The sequence below is a fragment of the Arachis hypogaea genome, chromosome 10, assembly GCF_003086295.3.
Source record: "Arachis hypogaea cultivar Tifrunner chromosome 10, arahy.Tifrunner.gnm2.J5K5, whole genome shotgun sequence".
NCBI lineage: Eukaryota > Viridiplantae > Streptophyta > Magnoliopsida > Fabales > Fabaceae > Arachis > Arachis hypogaea.
The window spans coordinates 100,337,126-100,360,760 of NC_092045.1; the positions used below are offsets into that span (position 1 = coordinate 100,337,126).

Below are 23,635 nucleotides of genomic sequence, written 5' to 3' on the forward strand. Positions count from 1 at the left end.
TATAATCCTTACACCTAAATTCTAGCAGAGCCGTCACCCTCCATCTGCTACCTACACCCACTTTACGCCTCACAGTTCCCCTCGATCTCTCCTTATAATTGGCGGCAACCATCCAGCGATCAGGTAACCCAAACCTCAGCACCGCCATCCCCTTTCCAAAGCAGTGCCATCCCCCTTTCGCGGTTAGCGACGTCCCGCACTCCCGGAGCAGCGCCGCGCCGCTTTCCTTTGCCGTCGGAGTCTCACCATGAACATAACTCTTTCCTTCCCCTCACGTATCCGTGCCGCCGACACTATCGCAGACGATGCCGCCACGGGTTCCCGCATAAGCCGCCAAAAGTTCAACGACGCTGCTGTTTGAATTAACTGTGTGAGTATGGTAGATGTAACGTACACGTGCTCAAGACAATATCAAATCAAACACTCAATTGCTTACTTTTGAATCTCACTCATGTCTCTTCATCTGTTCAAGTTTTTTTTCTATTTTTTGTTTCTCCATTTTTATGATTACATCAAATCATAAGACTCTGTCAAATTATACATTTTTCTTTTTTAATAAAAATTAAATTGTTGGATGATCAAAGTTATTTCTTTTATTTATTCATCTTCTTCTTCTATTTTAATGGTCATTTTAGTAGGTATGCAGATGGTTATTTTATTTTTTATGTAAATGATTATTTTGATTGGATTAGGTTTAGTTATATATAATTAAAATATGTTGGATGTTCAATTCATTAGGTATGCGGATGATTATTTTTATCCTTAAGTGGATGCTTATTTTTACTAAAGGTGAGTGGCATGTGGCAAGCCAAGTAACGACGGTGAAATTGAATGATTATTGATGAAGATGGGTGGCTGCCGGTTGAAAAAGAGAGTACTAAAGTGAAATGTTTTAATGAATTAGAATTTTAGATGGTTATTTTTTTGAAATAACTAACTGGATTTTTTAAAAATTTAAAATTTGAAATTTGATGTAAAATAATTGAATGAGAGATTTTGAATTTATTATTTATCTCTATTAAACTAAATAACTAACCCATTATACGTATTGTCAAGATTCCTAGCTCCCTTGTAGGATTCTTATTTTATTTTTTAACTATTTTTCTTCGTCTTTCTCATTTTTTCTACATGCAAAGTCATCTTCATTTTATTTCTTAACTATTCTTTTTCATCCTCTGTCTTTATTTTATTTCATGCATCTTATTATTATTTTTTTATAAATTCGTTTGCCTTTTATTATTATAATTTATAATTATTAAATATTATCAATTATGTGTATATATATTTAATATTATGTATAATTTATTATAATATACATATAACATTTAAGATAATATTTTATTATAATAATATATTATAATTTAAAATTTTGTAATATAAAAATTATTAAAATAATATTAAGAATCTAATCTAATATTTACTCTTTTAGTAATAATTTCACATCTAAAAATAATTTTAATCATTGTAATTCCCAGTGTGTAAAGATGCTTCAATTTTCATATTCAACTTCATGATTATTGATACATTTTTGGAAATTTTAATTTGACAATACAGACCAGAAAATTGTAACGATATATACAAATTACAATATATAAACAAAAAGCAGCACATCTTTTTATCAAGCTTGGAAACCAAGCTTTGAATCATCTCTCATGGTAGTAGTCCTGCGAAAGAGCAGAAGCTATTCAAGTATTCATCATCATCCTCCGGATCGAAATGCTTAACCTTAAGAGTTTTTTAATTTTGATATGGACCGGTTGATGGAGTATAGCAGCAATATGGGGGTTAATAGTGTTTCACAAATTTATGACGGCTAGGTAGAAAAAATCGATGGCACCGAGTGGTAGGAAGAAAATTAGAGACACCGATTTTAGGACGCGGTTGGTGCACAAATCGGTGGGGCTGATTGGTGCACCCTATCCACACGTCACGCATGCAATTGCCTCCTTTGGTTGGCCTGTGACTCCCTCATCCAAAAGACCAATGTTTTCCCCCTACCAGCACTTTCCCTTTCATTCTCGTCTCCCTCTCTTCAACACACACTCAATCCCACCACTTTCTTCCTTCATCACCATTGTTGGACCACAACAAACCTTCAACAAAATTCAAAGAAAATGCCAAGAAGACCAAAAATTAAAGAAGTAAATCAACCAAAATTTCATATTGTTAATTATCTTGGACATCTAAATTATGTAAATTTTTATTTTTTAATAATCTGATTTAATAATAATAATAGTGATAATATTAAATTTGATTAGAAATATATATATATATATATATATATATATATATATATATATATATATATATTGTAATGGCACTAAGTAGAGATTAATTATGTATGTGTGTATGATGTTATTATTAGGTGGTTAGAAATAGAAATTAAAATAGGAATTAATCATGTATATATGTATGTATGATATGGTATGGTAAGCTCTACGGAATAATTGGGTTTTTTTTATAGTTAATGAATGAATGAAAGAAGAAGAAAAATGAGATGAGATCTGTACATATTAGATTAGAGTAGATTAATATTGTTGTTGTTATTATTAGTAGTAGTAATTGAGTTTAATAAATTATTATGATTAATAATAAAAATTTAATAAATTATTTTATTTATGATCATCAATTATTAAATTTTAATTCAATAAAATTTAGACAATAAATTAGTAATAACTAAACTTAGATTAGGAAATTATGCTATGTTATGAATAATAATAATAATAATAATAATAATAATAATAATAATAATAATAATAATAATAATAATAATAATAATAATAATAATAAAATTAGTATGCTATTTTATGAATAATAATAACAATAATAAAATTAGTATGCTGTTTTACGAATAAATAGTTTATCAGTCGTGAAATTATTGTGGTTAGTTAGTTAAGGTTAAATAATTTTTGTTATAAGGTAATGAATATGATCGAAGGATTTTTGTATAACAGATTTACTGTGTATATTTGAAATGCAATTATGCTGGAATTAGTTATAATGGACATATAAGGATAATTGTGTTTTTGATAACATAGTTATATTATACTGGTACTTATAGCGAAAATGTGATATTGTAGGGTTTATGGATGTTGATGTGTGATCATTTAAAGCAGCCGGATCCATACAACCAAATTGTTGAGTCACACTTACGCGAGACTGGATTTTATTATGTTTCCCAAATTGGAGTTATCCAATGTCAGTCAGTAATGATTAATACTCTTATTGAGAGATAGCGGCCTGAGACTCACGCGTTTCATTTTCCAGTTGGTGAGTGTGCCGTGACCTTGGAGAATATGGCGATAATTCTTGGTCTGTCGACAAATGGTCTTCCGGTTACAGGACCGACCATGAGTAGTTTCGAGGCATTGGAAGTCGAGTGCTTGCACCAATTTGGAGTTGCACTGAGGAAGACGGACTATAGAGGGAGCTTTATAAAATTAATATGGTTTAGGGGTTTGAAAGATAGTATAGTGTTGAATGATGTTGTGCACATTCAGATGTATGTAAAGTGTCACATAATGTTGTTATTTGGGACAATTCTGTTTGGAGATAAGTCGAGTGCAGCTGTGCATTGAAAATTTTTACCTTTGCTCTATAACTTTGGTCAGATCATACAGTTTAGTTGGGGTTCGGCATGTCTGGCACACTTGTATAGATCATTGTGTAGGACAACTCGTATCGACTGCAAGGAGATGGACGGTCCATTGACACTGTTGTTCACTTGGGCTTAGATCCGGCTACCATTTCTAGCGCCGATTCCCGGCAATCCCCGAGTGTTTTCAATTGCAAACAGGTAAGTTTGATTAAAGTATCCATTGAAAGAAATGATAGAATATTGTATTTTGTTTTCCACAAGATAAGTTGACTAATGGATTGTCCGATGGCAGGTGGCGTAACTGGGACTGTGAAAACTATGCCTACCGATATAATTCGCTTGCGCACTACAGGAGGTTGTTGGATGATCTACAAGAATGACAGGTATGTTGTAAAATACAAGTACCGTATGTAACTTGTTAAGTGAATTAATTGTTGTGTAATCATCTGACGGGTTCGATGTGTCCAGTTTGTTTGGCAAGCTTATGGCATTGGAAACATCGACCCAGACGTGATTCCTTTAGACATCCGTCATAATTCGGTTATCTGGAGTACCACAGTGCCACTTATATCTTTTGAATGCATTGAAAGGCATGCATCTGATAGAGTCAGGAGGCAATTTGGATTGAGACAGTGTGTTCCTAATCAAGAGCGGGATCTAGGTGCATCACACAGCGAAGTTCTAACTGGGCCTAAGAATCAAGATTGGGCCAATACCCACTCTTTTTGGGTGATGCAGTGGACCAATCGGTATAGTCACACTCTCTCTAATGACTTGGTGCATTTACATTATCCATTGAAAATTTACATGCATTGGTACCGAGAAGCATTTGGTGACCACTTACGACTATGGCCCTTGGCACCGCATTGCTTGCATCGCCTAGGGCGACACAACATATGAGTGTCCATCTCATTTAAAAAGCGGGTCATCTTCGGACGATCTTTGGCTACACGTCTGAGGAACGGGTTTCCAACTAATCGAGGTCCATGATAAGCAGGCCACGTTGCAGGATTTTTCAGTGGTCTAAACCTAGCCCTGTATACTCTTCGAACTTGGTCCATCTTGTATACATCATGAACGTACACTTGCCAGTCCAACTGCTGATTTGCACAACAAGCAAATACATGTCGACACGGAATTCAGTGAACCTGGAATTCACTACAGTCGCAACGACGGTGGCATAGGCCAACTGCATACTCAACCCCACTCGGCATCTCGCGTACCTCAAATACTTCATTTTCTCTATCAAAACAACTAACCTGTATGTTACCCGATGCTCGTTGATTTGCATGCACCTTAGAGATCACCATCTCAGAGAACACAAGTTCAACATTAATTCGGGCTTCAGCCTCAACTCTTTTTCTAGTGAATTACTCATTCAGTCTGTAAAATGTAGCCTTAACAAGCGCCGTCACCGGGAGAAGTGTGACTTCCATTGTACCTCCTTATCTCCCAACAGTACTTCTTCTGCATTTTGGTAACCCTGGTCAACCAGTCACAACCATTACCATATTATGTACATTTGGCATAGAATGTCGTCGGTTCCAAATCATATACCCGATAGTCTACACCTCTGTGAATGGTATAATCTTTCATTGCCTTGATTACTGCCTCCCTTGAACTGAATTCCATGCCCAATGTGAACTCACCATCCGCCACAACAGGAAGCATTGCATACATCAAAAATAATAAATCCTTTATTGTGTACTCAGTAATAAATCATTTATTACAACTCGATTAATAAACACACTTTACCATGTAAGATCGTAATAGTCTTTTTTGTCGCTATTCTATCTACGTAAAGAACAACTAAATATGATTCATAACAAAGAACTACTAATTAAACAAAAAAAAAATCAAATGCTATGGTCACAAATAACTATCCACATATCACATATATTACTTATCTGACTTATTGATCTGCTACTTAAGAGTTTCATATAGCTATCTAGCTTTACGCACCTGGATTCATATATTGTGGAAACTCCGGTGCATGCATAGCCTCCAAATCCAACAACCGCATGAAAGAAGGCTTCTGAAACGGATGCGGGTTTGCTAGTGCATTTGCAACTTCCGTCACATCTGCGTTCATGGCGCCGCCAGCTTCATCTTCATCTTCACCTAAACCAACGATCTCATAGTTACTTTCAAATTCATCCTCGCTTTCACTATTATAATCTTCCAATTCAATGTTACGGTCCGCTTCAGATTGCTCAAACTCAATATACAACTCAATGCACGACATTCGGTGTCAATTTTCTATATACATTGAAAACATTTCATGCATACTCGCTTCATCCGTCACGTACTTGGTCTGAAATTGAACGAAACCACTAAACACAGATAAAGGATACCTGTACAAAATACACGATACTCTCTTAGATCTTTGAGAATCTATCTTCTCATAAATCACACCTTTCAATTCCTTAAATGACAATGTGAACGGAATAACAACATCTAATGAATTTTCACACACAAATTGAACTCCTTCATATGTTTGCAACAAAATCTGCCCGTAACAATAAATCTTCAAGACAACTCTATCATCCATATCAGTATACGTACTTGTCTATTCTCACACTCACTGAAATTTATTCTACAAGAATGAAGGAGAAGAATGAGAGAAGAGGAAGAATATCAGCTGAGACCGGCGATGAAGAAATGAGGCTTCTGTGATTTTTTTTCATTTTATGTATGCAGTTACAGGCAAATCGGACGGACCGACCGCGTGCCACATAAATCGCTCGGTCCAATTGATGCACTCCCGGATTAAAAAAATTTTGGCCATCCGAAATCGGTGGGTCCGATTACTACACTCTCCGTTTTATAAAATTGGGCTCTCACAAATCGGTGGGTCCGATTTGATGTAAACTGAATCTCTCTCTCACACAAATCGGTGGGACCGATTTGTGTTCCTTCCTCTCTGCTTGAAATCGGACCCACCAATTTCTTCCCCCCCCCCCCCCCAAATTTCTAAAAGCAACGCCGTCATAACATTGTAATACCCCCCTAATGATCATAACGCAGCATAACTCACACCACTAAATCATATAAAAAAATCAGCCTAACCTTCACATCTGCGTTTTCTCCGTACTGAATGTAGCTGTCAATTTGGGCCAACGCATATCTATTATATTTATTATTTATTATATATTACTAATTTTACAATTAGAATATGTCACATGTACCTTATCATTAGAATTGAAATCAAAATTTTTTCTCCAAAATTAAAGAGTTTTCATTCTTTCTTCTTTCTTTCTCTATCTCTCTCATTCTTTCATCCATTCTATCTCTTTTATATATTATTTATTAATTATAAATTTGACAAACAAAATATACAAGGCATTTTCTAATTGTATTAAAATTAAATTAAAATTAAAATATATATATTATTAACTAATTTAATAATCAAAATATGTTCCATGACACTCTTTTATTAAAATTGAAAGAAAATATTTTTCTTCAAAATTAATACTCTCTTCCTACATTTTCTCATCTACCTTTTTTATTTTTTCTATTTTTATCACTCTTCACACACTATATATAATCTATAACTTATATTTTATATTAATAATTTGACAAGTCAAAATATGTTACCAGATATTTTTTATATAATTAAAATAAAATTTTTTCTTCCAAAATTACTCTTTTTTCCATTCTTCTTCTTTATCTTCTTTTTTTTCTTTCATTCTCTATGTTTCTCTATCTTTTTGTTCTACAAAGAATAAAATTAACAAAATAATATAATTCAAACAAAAATATAATTATTATATATATAATTTTTTATTTAATTTTAAATTTTTACCGCTTATATTTCTAATCTAGATTTTCACTTCTCTTTCTTCAAATATTTATTACTAATATTAGGAGTAAAAGTTAGAATTAATATTTAATTGTTTAAAAAAGTATTGATTTTGAGTTAATTTTATAACTATTAATATAAATTTTTTATGCTAATATCTAATTATATTTTTATATATAGAGAGAGGAAAAATATTATTTTTAAATAGCAAGGATAAAAATTAATTATTTCTATTTGTGTAACAAACTTAATAATACCTAATCAAATATAAAAGTATACACGTTAAATTATTTTAAATTTTAGATAACGAACGTTAAATTTAATTATTAGTAAAAAATTAAATTCTTTCACATGAATATAATAACTAAAAATGTTATGATTTGATCTTTTTTATATATGAAGATCCTGGTCTTCTTAGTCGATGGAAACTTTTGTTCTTTATGACTTTTTTATAAAAATAATTTGATTTTATAAATCTTTTGTAGCATAATCTATAATATAAGGATAAAATTGATATAATTTTAAAAGATTTATATTCCCAGAATTTATTACGAGCTATAAATGACAGAATTCAGTTAGTAAAAATTCATGATTTGTATATAGTTCCCAAGTTCTAGATGATAGATTCCTAACTAAAATCACAGGTTTCTTATATGTCCCAATTAAACTATGTAAAGGAAAGACATTAAAGTAAAATGCAATCGATATAAACATGTAGAACCACAAGAAATGCAATCTATAGAAATGTTCAATTGAGCCTACTTATTTTTTCCTCTCCTGAAAATTCCATATCCAACCCCTTTGCCATTATTCATCCACTTGGATGTTTCTTTTATCTCAAACTTCTGGATTCTAGGTTGCTTCAATAATCATAGTGCAGTGTACTGTTCACACTTCACAATATCAGAGTGGAAAAAAGAAAATTAAAGGACACTTACCAGATCAATCAAAGCTTTATTTAATTTTGCAAATTGAGGAGCCATCCGTTGATTCAATTCAGACAGCAAAAAGGTAGGCTCTGGATCCAAGAATCTAAGAGAAAAAAAAGAATAAATGACTGGATCAGAATTAAAATGACTAAGTGATGAAAAGAAAGTTATTAAGAGTACTTACTCTTCAACATCCTTTTTTTCAGTCACAAGGTCCATTTTTGAAGGATATTAATATGTGGTAATTCCAGTTGAACCATTGCAGAGAGGCATGCCATGCACCCGCTAACAAATTTTGTCACATCAGACACAAACTGGAATGATTTTAAAATCACTAGAGAATCAACAAATACAATCAGAATAGCAACCATTGGTAATACAAAGTAACGTTAAAGAATTGATAGCATAACAGGATGGTGAATTCTATAGTGCAGAAAGAAAACGATTTTTACACCAATAGAATACTTGTGGCATAATATAGAATGGACATGTGGACGTTTAAAACTGACTGATGGTTTAGTAATGGAAAGAAGGACAAATAGATTATAATTTGTTGCATTGTGTTACCAAAGAAATTAACAGTTTGATTTTAAATGTAATTATAATTTTTAATTTATTTTTGATGGACTTGGTGAATTTGTTGAGAGAGGTTTTTTTTTTTTTGTGGTCAGGGAGAGGTTTTTGTTTGACCAATAATCATGAACCACAAGACGGGTGGGATACAGTGTTTTCTATAAGTCTAGTGAGAAAAAAAGACCAAAAATCCGAAATTTCTGCCCAAAACGAAAAACATCTTAACCACATTTTTAATATAAACTTTTTTTGGCTTACAAGTTTTACAAGTTGGCACAAACCCAATAAAATATACGCGCATTATACTCTCACGTTCAAGAGTAAATACACACACGTTACTCAATCACTTTCTATTTCCAAAGCGCGCTACCCACCATTATGAATGACTCTTCTTCTTCTTCCTCAATAAAAACCACAATTGTCATTTTTCTTCGCATTTCTCTTTCTCCTCCTCTTCTTCCTTCTTCTTCTCCTCCTTCTTTGTGTTTCTTCTCCTTTTTCTTCTCGTGTTTCATCTTCATCGTCGTGTTTCTCCTCCTTCTTCTTTTGATTTTGCAACATTATGTATTTTTTTCTTCTTTGTTTGATTTTTTCCTCCCAAAAAGAATTATGAGAATATGAAATAAGAAGATGAAGAAAAAGAAGAAGCAGCAGAAGATGAGGAGGAGGAAGAGAAAGAGTTCTGAATTATGCAAAACTCATCAGAATAAAAATATACCCAAATATCTTCGTATTACACCCAAATATATTTGTTTTACACCCAAATTTGCTGCAGATACAGAAATGAGTTATGTTACGTATACACTCAAATTAGCCACCAAAGTCAGCAAGGACTGCAAAATACACCCAAAATACACCATATTAAAACAAGCATAAACTATAGAATACAAATACAACTATAAAACCATCATAAAGAAAATAACAAAAACCAGATTCATGAATCATAACTAAACAGAAACTAAAACAATTCAACTAAAAGAATAAGACAATTCACCCTCCGTCAGATGAAAAGTCATAAACTGTAAATACACCCAAACTTTTATAAAAATACACCCAAATATTCCTGATCTACACTCGAACGTCTAATATAAAATAGAAAAGATTATATTAATTCTAATCAGAACTAGTACATTAGATTCAATTCAAACAAGGAAGAATTAACAGCAAATTTCACAGGCAAGGTTTACGCACTGGTTCATCTGACAATCTGAAGTTGAATTATCCATTATTTTCAAAAACGATTTCAGAGCTTGATGTCAAAAAACAATGGAAATCGAGAATAACGAAGAAAGAGAACAGAGAGAAAAAAGCACGTAAATGAAGAAGGAGAAAGAGAAGGCAAAAAATTCAAAAAAAGAAAATGAATCCTTTCAAAAATTAAAATTCTATTAAAGGCGCGTGAAATATATGTGCATAACAAGCGCGTTTGAGCGTAATACAATTAGAGCACTTGTAAGACTTGTATAGCAAAATCACTTGTATATAGAGATTAATCCTTTTAATATTTATCTATCTAGTAGATCTACTTAATATATTAAAATTGAGTTTTCCCCCAACTAATGAAAGTGAGGTGTCGATTCCTCATGAATCCATTTTTCTGCCAAAATGAATGTACTATTTTCTCTTCTAAGTTTATTTTATAAAAATATCTTTATTATAATTATCCTATAATTAGCATTTAAATAATAATATATAATTATACTAATTTAGAAAAATATCTTTATTATAGTTATATAAAATTAATATTTAATGCATTATTAAACTACTTATCAATTATATATCAATCAAAAATATTTTGAATCTTTTAATAATAATAATAATAATAATAATAATAATAATAATAATAATAATAATGACACCAGTTATTAATAACTAATTTATATTTCTCTAAATAAATTTATTTTAGAAAAATATCTTTATTATAATTATATTACAATATTATACTTAATATTTAATGAATAATGCATAATTATACTAATTTAATAAAATATCTTTATTATCTATCTATTCTATGTATTCTATTATATAAAAATTGAATTTCTACACTTAATAATGGAACTGATGTGACATGTTCTTGAGGTGTTTTCTGATTTATTTCATTAATTCGTTAAAGCAAATCAGTTATAATTCATTAATTATATCAATTAATTAATTTGATTAGACATTTAAATCTCACAATTTATTATAATTTATATGAATTGATTAATTATAATTAATTATATTAATTATTTAATTTGATTGGAGTAAATATCAAATTATTTAATAAATAATAAATATGATAACGAAATATATGAATTAATTTAATTAGTTTATTTTTCTCAATAGCATCTATTTATATAAGATCAAATATTTTTTACTCATTCGCTCTCTTTTCTCTCTCCCTCTCTTCCTCTCTCCCTACCTCCTTCGTGTTTGGAGTACAATTTTTGTAATTTATTTAATTTTTGTTTCTTTTATCTTTATTTATACATTTTATCTTTTTATATTTTTTAAAAATTTTGTTTATTTTAATTGCTTATATTAGGCGCATACTTTTTTTCTTTTAGTTTCTGATTAACAAAAAAGATGTGTCATCTTTATGTTATTTTTAAATAATCTTGCTATAATTTTATTTTGTAATATTCTATTGTGTTTTCTTTTAAAGATGTGATTCATAACATTTTTGTAAAGTTATATCGTATGGACATAAGATTAATTAAATAACAAATTAAATTTTAATTAATATGTTTTATTTTCTACTCATATTTTTTTATTAATTATTTTACTTTTTATATTTACAGTAAATATTGAATGTAAAAAAGAAAAAAATAATATTGAATGTTATCTATTTTTTTATTTAGAGTCATAATTAAATTTGATATAATTATAGCAAGTATCTAGAATTAATAATAACATGATACTATAATTTTAAATTGTATAATATAATAAAAAATATAGCAATTTATGTTTCTATATAGCAATAATATTATATATATTTATATATCTCCTCTTTTACCTCTTTCCTAAAAATATTGGCATATAATTAATGTATATAACATATATATTAAGTATCTCTATTGAATTAATCATAAAGGTTAATAAAATATAATGGCATAAATTTCACCTAATTGTAGCAAGTATCTCCATTGAAAATATTTGTTAGTGTGTGTCTATATATGTATATAAGAAATAATAGTGAATTATTACAATTATTTATCATCTAGAAAATTCGTACCTCAGACATAGATTTTCTTCCATTTATTATTTTTCATACCTAAAGGCTACTAACTACAATTCTATCAACAACAGTGTTACCTATGGTAGATTACTAGATTATATAATGAAAAAGTTTGAAAAATAAAGGCAATAATTATAAGGTTATGGAAAGTCTCAGCCAAAATTTGACAAGAACAAGACGACTTACATATAAATGGTTCTCATGGATGATAAGGTAAGTTGATTATTTTCCATGATTCTTTCAAGTGATGCTAGGTCCATTTTATAAATATTTTTTGTTCATCTTTTAAGTTTATTTGATAAGTAAACCCTTGCACGAATCAAAGACAGTGCAATTTTATAGATTTATGAGTGCTAATAGCCTTTATATTTAATTTGTTTTATAGTGTGATAATAACTAATATATTTGTTGGTGAATTTAACTATTAATATATTATTTATGATCATATTTAGTATATATGTCTGATTTATTGAAGAAAGTAGATTATTAAAATCCATTAATAATTATTTTAGAGTTAATCCAATTAACACTAAATTAAAAAAACAAACAAACAAACAATGCATAATATGTTATTTTTTATTAATTAAATTATTATAATTCAAATTAATTTTAAAAAAATAATTTAAAATTATAATTTCAATCTTATCACGTGCATGGCACGGGTAATTAGCCTTATTTTGATAAATATGCGAGTTTTGATGAAGTAATTGGATGACCATAATCATGTTTGGGTAACATATATAATTAAAATATTTTGTTTCAAAAGATATTATATTATAAAGTAATTTTAGGGCAAAAAACAGAAATAAGCTAAGGGAGAAAATAATTTACGTGAATCAGCCAAAATAAAAACTGTTTCATGAATCCACCAATGCATGTTTATATGTAGTTCGAACCAGCTTGGTTCGAACTCCATTTCTACGTAATTCGAACCGGTTTGGTTCGAATTATATACAAACACACGCACACACTAATTCGAACCAGCTTGATTCGAATTACACACAGTAATTCATGGTATAATTCGAATTATGCTGTTAAAAAATTAATAATTTATTAAAAAAAATTTATTAAAAAATTTATTAAAAAAATTAATAATTTAAAAATTAAAAAATATATTTTTTATTTTCATACGTTAAAAAAAGCTAACAAAATATTTAATTATTTTAAAATATTAATGAGCTATCAATTCGAATTCCATACAATACTTTTCTGTCTATTTTTAATAGCTCATGAACATTTTTTAATAAATTTTTTTAATAATTTTTTTTAAATTATACTACAAAAAATATTTTATGCTATGCAAAACAATTTAAAAAATGGCTTAAAAAATGTTAAGAGTACTATAAAAATTTGTAATGTTATAATAACTTAGGTAAATATATGCATGTACTCAAATTTTAAATAAAATATTCTACATAGTCAATAATAATTTAGAAATGAAAGAAAATATTTTATTCCATATAAAATAATTAAAAAATATATTTTATTCTATACAAAATAATTTCAAAAAATGGCTTAAAAGATGTTATCAGTACTAGAAAAGTTTATAATATTCTAGTGATTTAGGTAAATACATGATAAAAATATTTTTTTCTTTAATTTCTAAATTATTAGTGACTATGTAGAGTATTTCTTTAATGTCTTAAGTCATTAGGACATTACAAATTTTTATAGTACTTCTAACATTTTTTAAGCCATTTTTTAAATTATTTTACATAGAATAAAATATTTTTTTGTGGTATAATTTAAATAAATTTATTAAAAAAATATTCATGAGCTATCAAAAATGGGCAGAAGAGTATTGTATAGAATTCGAATTGCTCACCATATAATTTGAATCAGAGTGATTCGAACTTCCCCATGCGTAATTCGAATCATGTAATATCTCACCATATAATTTAAATAATTTTATTAAAAAATTATCATGAATATTTTTTAATAAATTTATTCAAATTATACCACAAAAAATATTTTATTCTATGCAAAATAATTTAAAAAATGGCTTAAAAGATGTTAGAAATACTATAAAAATTTGTAATGTCCTAATGACTTAGGACATTAAAGAAATACTCCACATAGTCACTAATAATTTAGAAATTAAAAAAAATATTTTTATCATGTATTTACCTAAATCACTAGAATATTACAAACTTTTATAGTACTCATAACATCTTTTAAGCCATTTTTTAAAATTATTTTGTATAGAATAAAATATATTTTTTTAATTTTTAAATTATTAATTTTTTTAATAAATTTTTTAATAACATTTTTTTAATAAATTATTAATTTTTTAACAGTATAATTCGAATTATACCATGTAATTCGAACCAAGCTGGTTCGAATTAGTATGTGCGTGTGTTTGTGTGTAATTCGAACCAAGTTGGTTCGAATTATGTAGAAATGAAGTTCGAATCAAGCTGGTTCGAACTACATATAAATATGCATTAGTGGATTCATGAAACAATTTTCGTTTTAGCTGATTCACGTAAATTATTTTCTTCCTTGGCTTATTTCTGTTTTTTGCGCGTAATTTTACTACAAAAGTTAACATCCAATATTTTAAAAAAAGGTTAGTCGAAAAATAATTTATAGACTTAATATCAAAATGTTTAAAATGAAATGAATGATAGTAAATAACAAAAAAAACAATGTGATTGATGCTAAAAGACAGTATCATTCCTAAAAAATGAATACAAATGAGTAATAAAAGATCCGGAGAATAAAGTTTTCGTAGTTTAATTTTTAGCGTGGGTTTATTAAAGACTGCAATTTGTAAAAGTGGTATATTTTTTACTTTTTTAGATATAACACTGATTTGATAAAACTTCTAAATTTAAAAGTAACTTATTAAAATTAATTTTTGAAATTTTTTTTAAAAATTATATATATTTAATAAATACAAGTAACAACAATTATATTCAGTAAAATAATATATTAAATTAAACTATTAAATTATGTAATTCAAATAATTCACGAAGTTAGTTTGATTTGTTCAACAATATCACAATTTTTTTGAGAGAAATATAAACGCCCAAGAAAGGCACATATTCAATAAGTGATAATAAATTATACTTTTAATTAAATGTAATTATATTTATTTGAATTGTTTTTTCAAAACCAAATAAATCAATAAATCACATATGACAAATTAAACAACCTTCAACATATCTTTTACATTTTCAGCTTCTAAAATTGCTGGATATAAACATCGCCCTTAAATTAAAAAAATACACTCTTCAAAACAAAGCCCTCAACATTCAGCCCAATTTCTAGGCCCGTAACCATGATATCTTCATTAAGTGCTAATACACATAATTACACAAGGAGACTGTCATAATCCCAACGTGATAAAAACTGGACATGCCCTGCACATCACCGCTCTAGAGCTCCTCAGACACCTGTCTTGAGCTCCATCCGCCACTGCACTTCTATATTAAAATTCTACACCAGAGTCGCCGCCTAAGAGGAAACATGATATATGTCTATATTATTAACAACTGCCACAAACCTGTGAATCAAGTAAGTACACAGCACATGCATTAAAATTTGTATGTTTCAAATGCTCCACAAAATTCTTTAGCACTCGGACATGTGAATAAAATTCTATCTGACCTGGAAAAAAAAATAAAAGAATGGTGAATTGACTTAGAACAATTTTGTTGGGTCGAATTTCAACCAAACAAATTTATAGGTGGAAAAAAAAACAATCATAAGAAACATAACAAACTTGCCAAACAACTGTTTTGATCTAAAAAGACATATTTCATTGCTATCTCATGTACTCACGTAACTGCATTTATAACAATATTATCACCTCACAATCAAAGTTTTCCATTAAGTGTAACATTTGCAGACTAAGTACAAAACAGAAAGGTACTAAGAGATAAGCATGAATACCTGGGCAGTCAGACCAGATAATCATCATCTAAATAATTTTCCAGTTGCTCATTAAACCAAAGGTCCAGATTATCTTCAAGGTGTCTATATAGAATTGTTAAGGTAACAAGGGTTTGTTTTATCAAACTTTTGACAACGCAAATAAGCGAAATAAACAAGAAAAGAATGCAACATAAAAACAGGCGTTACTCACTTATACTAGCAAACAAAGTCACTTACCTATCAACACGGCATGAACAACGGCATTGGCTTAAAAGTTAAAACAGAAAAACTTAAAATCAATACAAAAGAATACTCCATGCTGTATATAGGACTGCCGTTGGGACTTAGCCCAACTTCCTCCATAACATCATCAAGGGAAATAAGTTCCCTTATATCTGCAACAATCTTGAAAGTAAAACTGTTAGGCTCCACAAAACCGAACAACTGAATCTGTAAAAGTAACAAATCATTTTATTTTACCCATCGCAACAGGATACTCAAAATTTTCAGCGGCAGGGTCCAGGTTCACAATATGCATTGTGTGCCGAGCAGCGCAGTGTTCGTACAAACTCGAACAATATGTGGACTAATAAGAGAAAACAAAATCAGACACTCAGAAGAATCTTAATAGATTCACAGCTACAAGAACCCACTTTTAAAAAAGCAAAATTAAAAGAAAGAAAATTGCAAACAGAGTTTAATCTTGTCCCACTAGGTGTAGTTAGCTTACAAAGATTAGACAATACACAAAACAACAAAGACCACAACAACAACAACTAGAGTTAGATACATGGAACAACCAATACTATTGTGCCCGGTCATAAGTCATCTCTGTGTTTATCCATTCATATTTAAATCTCTTCTAATAATTTTTGCTAAAGTTTTCTTTGTTCTTCCTCTCCTCTACAATACACCATTTGTAACTAACTCTGCTTTAACAAATTTTTTCCTAAGGTCTCCTAAAGATCACACACAAAACACTATTCCATTCACCATCTGCACATCAAAGTTGGAGGTCATTGCTTGTTGCTTCTTACATTCACTACATTATTCTAGAAAATGGCTGAAGTGTAATTGTACAGTGCCAAACAGTATAAAAAAACTTTTCTTTTGCTTAACAAAGATCATGCTAGAATTTCTCCATTCATTCAGTGGTGTCCTATCATAAGAAACACACAAATGAGATGATACAGTAAATTACCTTGCCACTGCCAACAGGACCTATAACAAGTTGTGCATAACCCGTAACGCTTTGGTATAATTCGAATCCCGAGCAATCTCCCCTGACCTCTCTGAAGCTCAGGAAGCTGAAAGACAATTAATGGCACGAAAGGAATCAAGAACTGCAACAGCAATGTAAGCAGTGCACCAAACAACAATGGAAATCAACAATTTCAGGAAATCAGAGTAGTCCATAAACCTGAAAATAATTGGGAAACATCAAAACCAAAAACAAAATAAAAATAAAAAATGATGCTTCTTAATCATGTAAAAAAGAATAGTAATTTTAGCTCTATCTATGGACAAACCATACTGGCATTAGAAATTGAAGCTCAACTTATACAATATTGCTGAACTAAATTAACAATAAATAATAAACCCTAAAATTAATGGCACAATCAAAGTGTCGTTTTTGTTTTTGTTTTCTTTTACATTTCATGGAGGACGATGGTGAATAAAAGAAGAAGGAAAAGAATGGAGCCTTACTGAGTCAAAATTGTTCAATGATCATAGCAACTGTGAGAGAGAGAGAGAGAGAGAGAGAGAGAGAGAGAGAATTTGCAGAGGGCAGACAGGTTATGGTGTTCAACTGAAGGCATTGATGAGAGAAAGAGAGGGTTTCCATTCCACGTAATGGAGTCAAAAAAGTGCTAGTATATTTCTTTCTTTTTTTATAAACTCGTGGAAATCATTGATATTATTAATGATAAATTATAATTTTGACCTTTAAAACATTTAATTTTTTATGAGATGATTCTCCAAGTAATAAAATGATATTTTGATCATTTTAAATATGATCAAAATTTATTATTTTTCAATTCGTGGTAAAAAGACATCCATATTTTTTTAAACATATAAAAAAATTTAGAAAGTAAAAAAATAAATCAATTTTCTAAAATAATTTGAATTTTTTGTTATTTGCATAAAAAAATACCCAAAAAAATTTTCTTGATCTAGATTTACTCAAATTAAAAATAGAAAAATATTATTTTTTAAAGTAAGTTTATAAAATATTACATCAAAAATTATTTTTAGAATTTTTTTACAAATATATCTCCTTCTATTTAGTAGATTTTATCAGATTAATATCACTTTATTACTGTTAAATTTTATCAAATATTTTGGAATATTATAAGGACTAATGTGATATAGACAGTGGTTAACTTTTTTTCAGATAGTTATTTAATGAGGGTTCTAATTATACCAATATTTATTTGATACTAAAGGTCTCTAATGCTTATATTATGAAGTAAATTTGTCCTATTAATTTGAGTAATATTTTTATAAAATTAAATGTCATGAATAAAATTATTAGCCCAAATCAGAATATAATCAAGGGTCGACTTATTAGTGATAATGTGCTAATTGCTCATGAGTTCATACATTTTTTAAGAATAGGCGGTATAAAGATAGTAAGATGGCTCTCAAACTAGATATAAATAAGGCATATGATATGGTGGAATAGAATTTTGTTTGGGTTAATGGAGAAGATGGGTTTTTGCAAAAAGTAGGTGGACTGGATGAAGGAGTGTGTAATGACAATCTCTTATTCCTCTCTCTCTCTCTCTCTCTCTCTCTCTCTCTCTCTCTCTCTCTCTCTCTCTCTCTCTCTCTCTCTCTCTCTCTCTCTCTCTCTCTCTCTCTCTCTCTCTCTCTCTCTCTCTCTCTCTCTCTCTCTCTCTCTCTCTCTCTCTCTCGTGTATAGAGACTCTTTCATCTGCTCCATAGAGGAGAACAGAGGCAAGGAATTATTAGCTTGAGACTTAATCGCATATGCCCTGCTATTAGCCACTTATTTTTTGTGGACAACTCAATTCTATTTGGTAGAACTACAAAAGAGGATTGTCAACACTTATTGAGTGTATTATAGACCTATTTCTAAATTAGTGGTCAAGTCATTAAATTAGGCAAATTATCGATTTTTTCAGATATAACATACCGGAGATATAAGGAATCAATTTGTAGATGTATTACAAGTGCCTCATATAGGGAACCAGGACAGATATTTGGGTCTCCCTTCCGTGGTTAACAAGTCTAAGAAGGTTATCTTTAATTATATTAAGGATAGAGTTACCACGAAACTTTAGCAGTGAAAACAATTCTTGTTATCAGCCAGTGATAAAGAAGTGCTCATTAAGGCGGTGACAACTGCTATTTGTATTTATATTTTGAGCTATTTTAAGCTTTCAAGGACATTAATGGAAGAATTTTACAAGATGATAATGTAGTTTTAGTGGAGACAGAGAAGAACGAAAAAAAGAAAATACACTAGATTAAATTGACTGTAATATATATACTAAAGTCTCAAGGAGGTTTAAATTTCAAGGATCTTAGGGCCTTTAATATGGCTATGCTCGAAAAACAAGGTTGGAGTGTAAACTCCGAATTATTAATAAATAATTAACTCATAAATTAACATTTATTCAAGAAAATTAGAAAATTAGATTTTATAGTTTAATGAGATAAACCTAATTAAAGTTAGAATTTTAACACTAATTTTGAAGAATTTGGCCCAAGATTGGGGTGCATGGACTGAACCGAATGAACCAGACCCGTATTAGACCCATGGCCCAACCTACAAAGTTACCCACACTGAAAGAAAACCCCTTCTTCCTCCTTCATTCAGCAAGAACGCTGAAACAAATTCAAGAGAGGGGAACAAGAGCAAAATCCTTGTCCTCCATTCAACTTGCCGTAACTTCCTACTCCGAGTTTCGATTGCCGCACCGTTTGCGGCTACCGCGTCAAGCTCTACGAATCTATTGGAACAATTTTATAGGTAAGCTCTATTTTCTATCCCAACTACTCATCCCCTCAGTTTCGAATTTCAATGAGTAATTATGCTGAATTTTGTGTAATTTATACTACAACAAATTCGAGCTGAGGCAACCCTTTAAAAACGTTGCCTGTAATAAGAAAAAGTGTTACCTTTTATCATAGGTAACACTTTCCGACAAAATGCAATGCTTTTTGGGGGTTGCCTATACGGTTGTTACCTTTGGTCTACGGCAACGCTTTTGTGTATCAAAGAAAACCCTTTTTATGGCAATCTTCAAAAAATATTGCCTTTTCTACAAAAAAAAAGCAACTCCACGAAAGAGTTGCTTTAGAATACCCAAACACAACACTTTAGATAATAAGACTTTATGACAACATTTTTTACGAGTTGTATTTTCTAATACATAAAGCAACACTTATTCAGATTTTTTTAAGATGCCTTTTCATATACCTAAAGCAAAACTTGTTTATATTTTTTTAAGTTACTTTTTTCATAAACCTAAAGCAACACTTACCTAAATTTTTCAGTGTTGTCTTTTCATATATCTAAAACAACATTTATCTAAATTTATTTGGAATTGTCTTTTTAAAAGGATATATAGCACACTTTAATAAAATTATTTATTTAAACTAAATTTAATAAATAGAAAGAAAAAATAAGCTAATAAGCTAATATATTGCATATATATTTAAATTAAAAAGTTGTTTCAAATCCAACTAAGTAAATTTTAATTACATATACTTGCAATTGCCAATTCAAATCAAAATACACATGACTAAACAAAAAAAAATACATGTTTTCTCATGAACTTTAACAAATAAATGCCTAATTTTATCATCTTCCGTTTTCTTCGTCAGTTCTTCCATAATGCCGATGTATGTCAGGCTTGATCTCCATAGTCTTCTTACTAGATATGAAGCCAGTCATACTGTTATCTCTCAAGGTCTGTGCCTTCATAATCCTCTCCATGTTTACAGTCCAACCATACTCACTAGTGCAACCTATTAAGCTAAACATCTTCGTATCATATAAAATAACAATCAAAGAATAAAACCATATTCAATACTAAAGAAAACAACTATATAGTATAAACGCACTACAAGAAAATAAACTTTCTGCCACGCTTTTAAAGCATGCCAAAAAGTACCAAAAAACGTGTGGATAGCTTTTCGCCACGCTTTTTGAGCTATCGGCACGCTTTTGAAAGGGTCACGTCCGCCAGCGTGCTGGTTGCTCTATGGCCACGCTTTTGAAGATCTATCGGCACACTTTTTTTGTTGGCACGCTTTCATCTCTTGCCATGCTTAAAAAATGCGGCCATAGGTCTTAACCTATAGGTACGCTTCGCCACGCTTTTGGAAGCGTGCCCAATGGGTAGTTTTGGCTACACTTCAAAAGCGTACCGATAGGAGAAGATATGGGTATGCTTTTTAAGCATCCCAATAGGAGAAAATATGGCTACACTTGATAAGCGTGGCTATTGATGATTAATAGAAGATATGACTACGCTTAAAAAACGTGCCAATAGCAAAAAATATGATTATTTAGATCAAAATACTTATGACTATACTTGTTTATGAATTTTTCTAATTTAACATTGAAAAATTAATATATAATTTTGAATCATAATTTAAATGACTCATTTCAACAATGGAAAATTTTTTATATAATTTTAAATTAACACATCCAACATACATGAACCTTCATCACATTTGTGAAAAAAAATTATTAGTTGAAAAATACAACATACACTAATAGCTAAAATGAGCCCCGCGAATCCCTTTACACCTTGAAAATGTGCCAATCCGATTCAGCCTCCATTATTTGAGATGAGAAGAAGGGAAGTACATGCAACCAAAAATTGATTCAGCCTCAAAAGCCCTGATTCATCATATTAATATTCAGGGATAACTTGGTTAGTTCTTGAGACGCATGATAAATCAAAGGATTCTTAGCCCTCATTGATTGCATAGAGTAGCTTATTGGACATAACTTCTTGCCAAGAAAATGTGGGGTATTGTAAATTAGTACCAAAAGAAACCTCAATGAGCATGATAATGAATCATCAAATCTATATGATGAATTATACCTTGGTAGAATAAGGAGAAAGCTTCAGGTAATTAGCACATGTCATCATACTTGGCAAATCAATAAAATAGCATCAATCAGGATGAGCATAAAATATAATCTTAAGTAAAAATTTTGAAATGACCAGGATGAGCATAAAAATTTGCAAAGATGATATGTCAAAAACTTGAAATGACCAGAAGAAAGAAACAAGTGACAAGTGTTAAAATTTTGAATTCAAGTAAACTGGAAAAAGAATCCTTAACGAATTTTTCAACTATAGTCCAGCTCATCTGTTTGCCTTATTGACGCAAGCAGTAAAACACCACCTTCTTAATTCACAAACAATATCAAGACAAGACATATAGATAAGGCTATGTACAGAAAACAACTCATGACATGCCACCTTATTGATGTTATGTATCAGTGAACTCTTAAAGTTCAGAAATAGCAGCAGAAGGAAAAAATATTTAATCCTATATAATTTAACCCGTCAAGTTCTCTTTCAGCATGTCTCGGGGATAATTAAAAAAAATTAGTAAAGGGGGAGACAAGAATAGGCCATGATTAAAATAAATAAATATAATACAATTTAATACTAGGCACTTTCTAATAACAATCAAAACTCTTTGAGAATTTAATACCAAACATAATCTAATCAAAACTAAAACTCCTTTCTATTGATGAAGACTAGTATCTAACCTAGTTGAATCCTGCTTTAAATGCTTCTATTTGACGTGTGGTCATCACTAATAGAGATGGCAGCAGTACCCGTACCCGCGGGTACCCGCCCCGCCCCTACCCGGTCGGGACGGGTTTAAACCCGACCCAGAGCGGGACGGGTTTGAATCATGGCGGGTCAACCCAGTGCCGCCGTCGAATATGCTCCAGTTCCACATCTCCTTCAAGGCTTTAACTCTTCAAGCCGCCTGTGCCTGTCGCTCCTCCTCGGCTTCTCCACGCAATTCGTCTCTGCCATCGTAACTCGTTGAATCATCTCATTGCCACTCCTCCGCAGCGTGCTTCTACGATCTCTTCCGCGTCTCCTTCAAGCCGCGTGTGCCTTCGCTCCTCCTCCGCGCCGCCTCTCAGTCCGAAATCCTCTGTGCTCTCTTTGGCCTCCAAGTCACGCACTAGACGAGCCACCCCGTGCCTCCTCTATATCGGAATCAAGCCTCGTCCATGCCTCTCCTGGTCCCGAAACGTGCCACCTCCACCAAATTCTCCCCGCATAGCATTGGTACAGTTTTTGCCCCTATCCCATCCTTTCTTTTCTTTTTGAATGATTTGATATGTTTAATCTCTGGCTAATTTTGGATGTATCATGAGAATAGACAAAGAAGAAGTTCTTTTATTTTTGGGTGATAACAGATTGTTTGGGTAGTTTCCTTAGTTTGTTACTAAGTTTGGTGGGTTGAAACAACTTTATTTTGATTTTGAAACAGCTTACTAAGGAAATATGATGTATTTGATGTTGTTATTGCAATTTGATGAATGATATTGATGATGGCTACAACACAAAGATAATGATGATGGAAAATAAGATCAAAGATCAAAGAAAGAAATAAGA

The 23,635-nt window shown here is 30.4% G+C and overlaps 1 protein-coding gene and 1 pseudogene across 1 annotated transcript in view; one reads left to right on the forward strand and one right to left on the reverse strand.

The window, feature by feature from the left end:
• Positions 1 to 23,635, forward strand: part of LOC112716128 (uncharacterized) — a 274,079-nt gene that overhangs the window by 5,521 nt on the left and 244,923 nt on the right. The gene's annotated exons all lie outside the window — the stretch shown is intronic.
• Positions 1,651 to 17,316, reverse strand: LOC112717821 (GPN-loop GTPase 3-like; annotated as a pseudogene).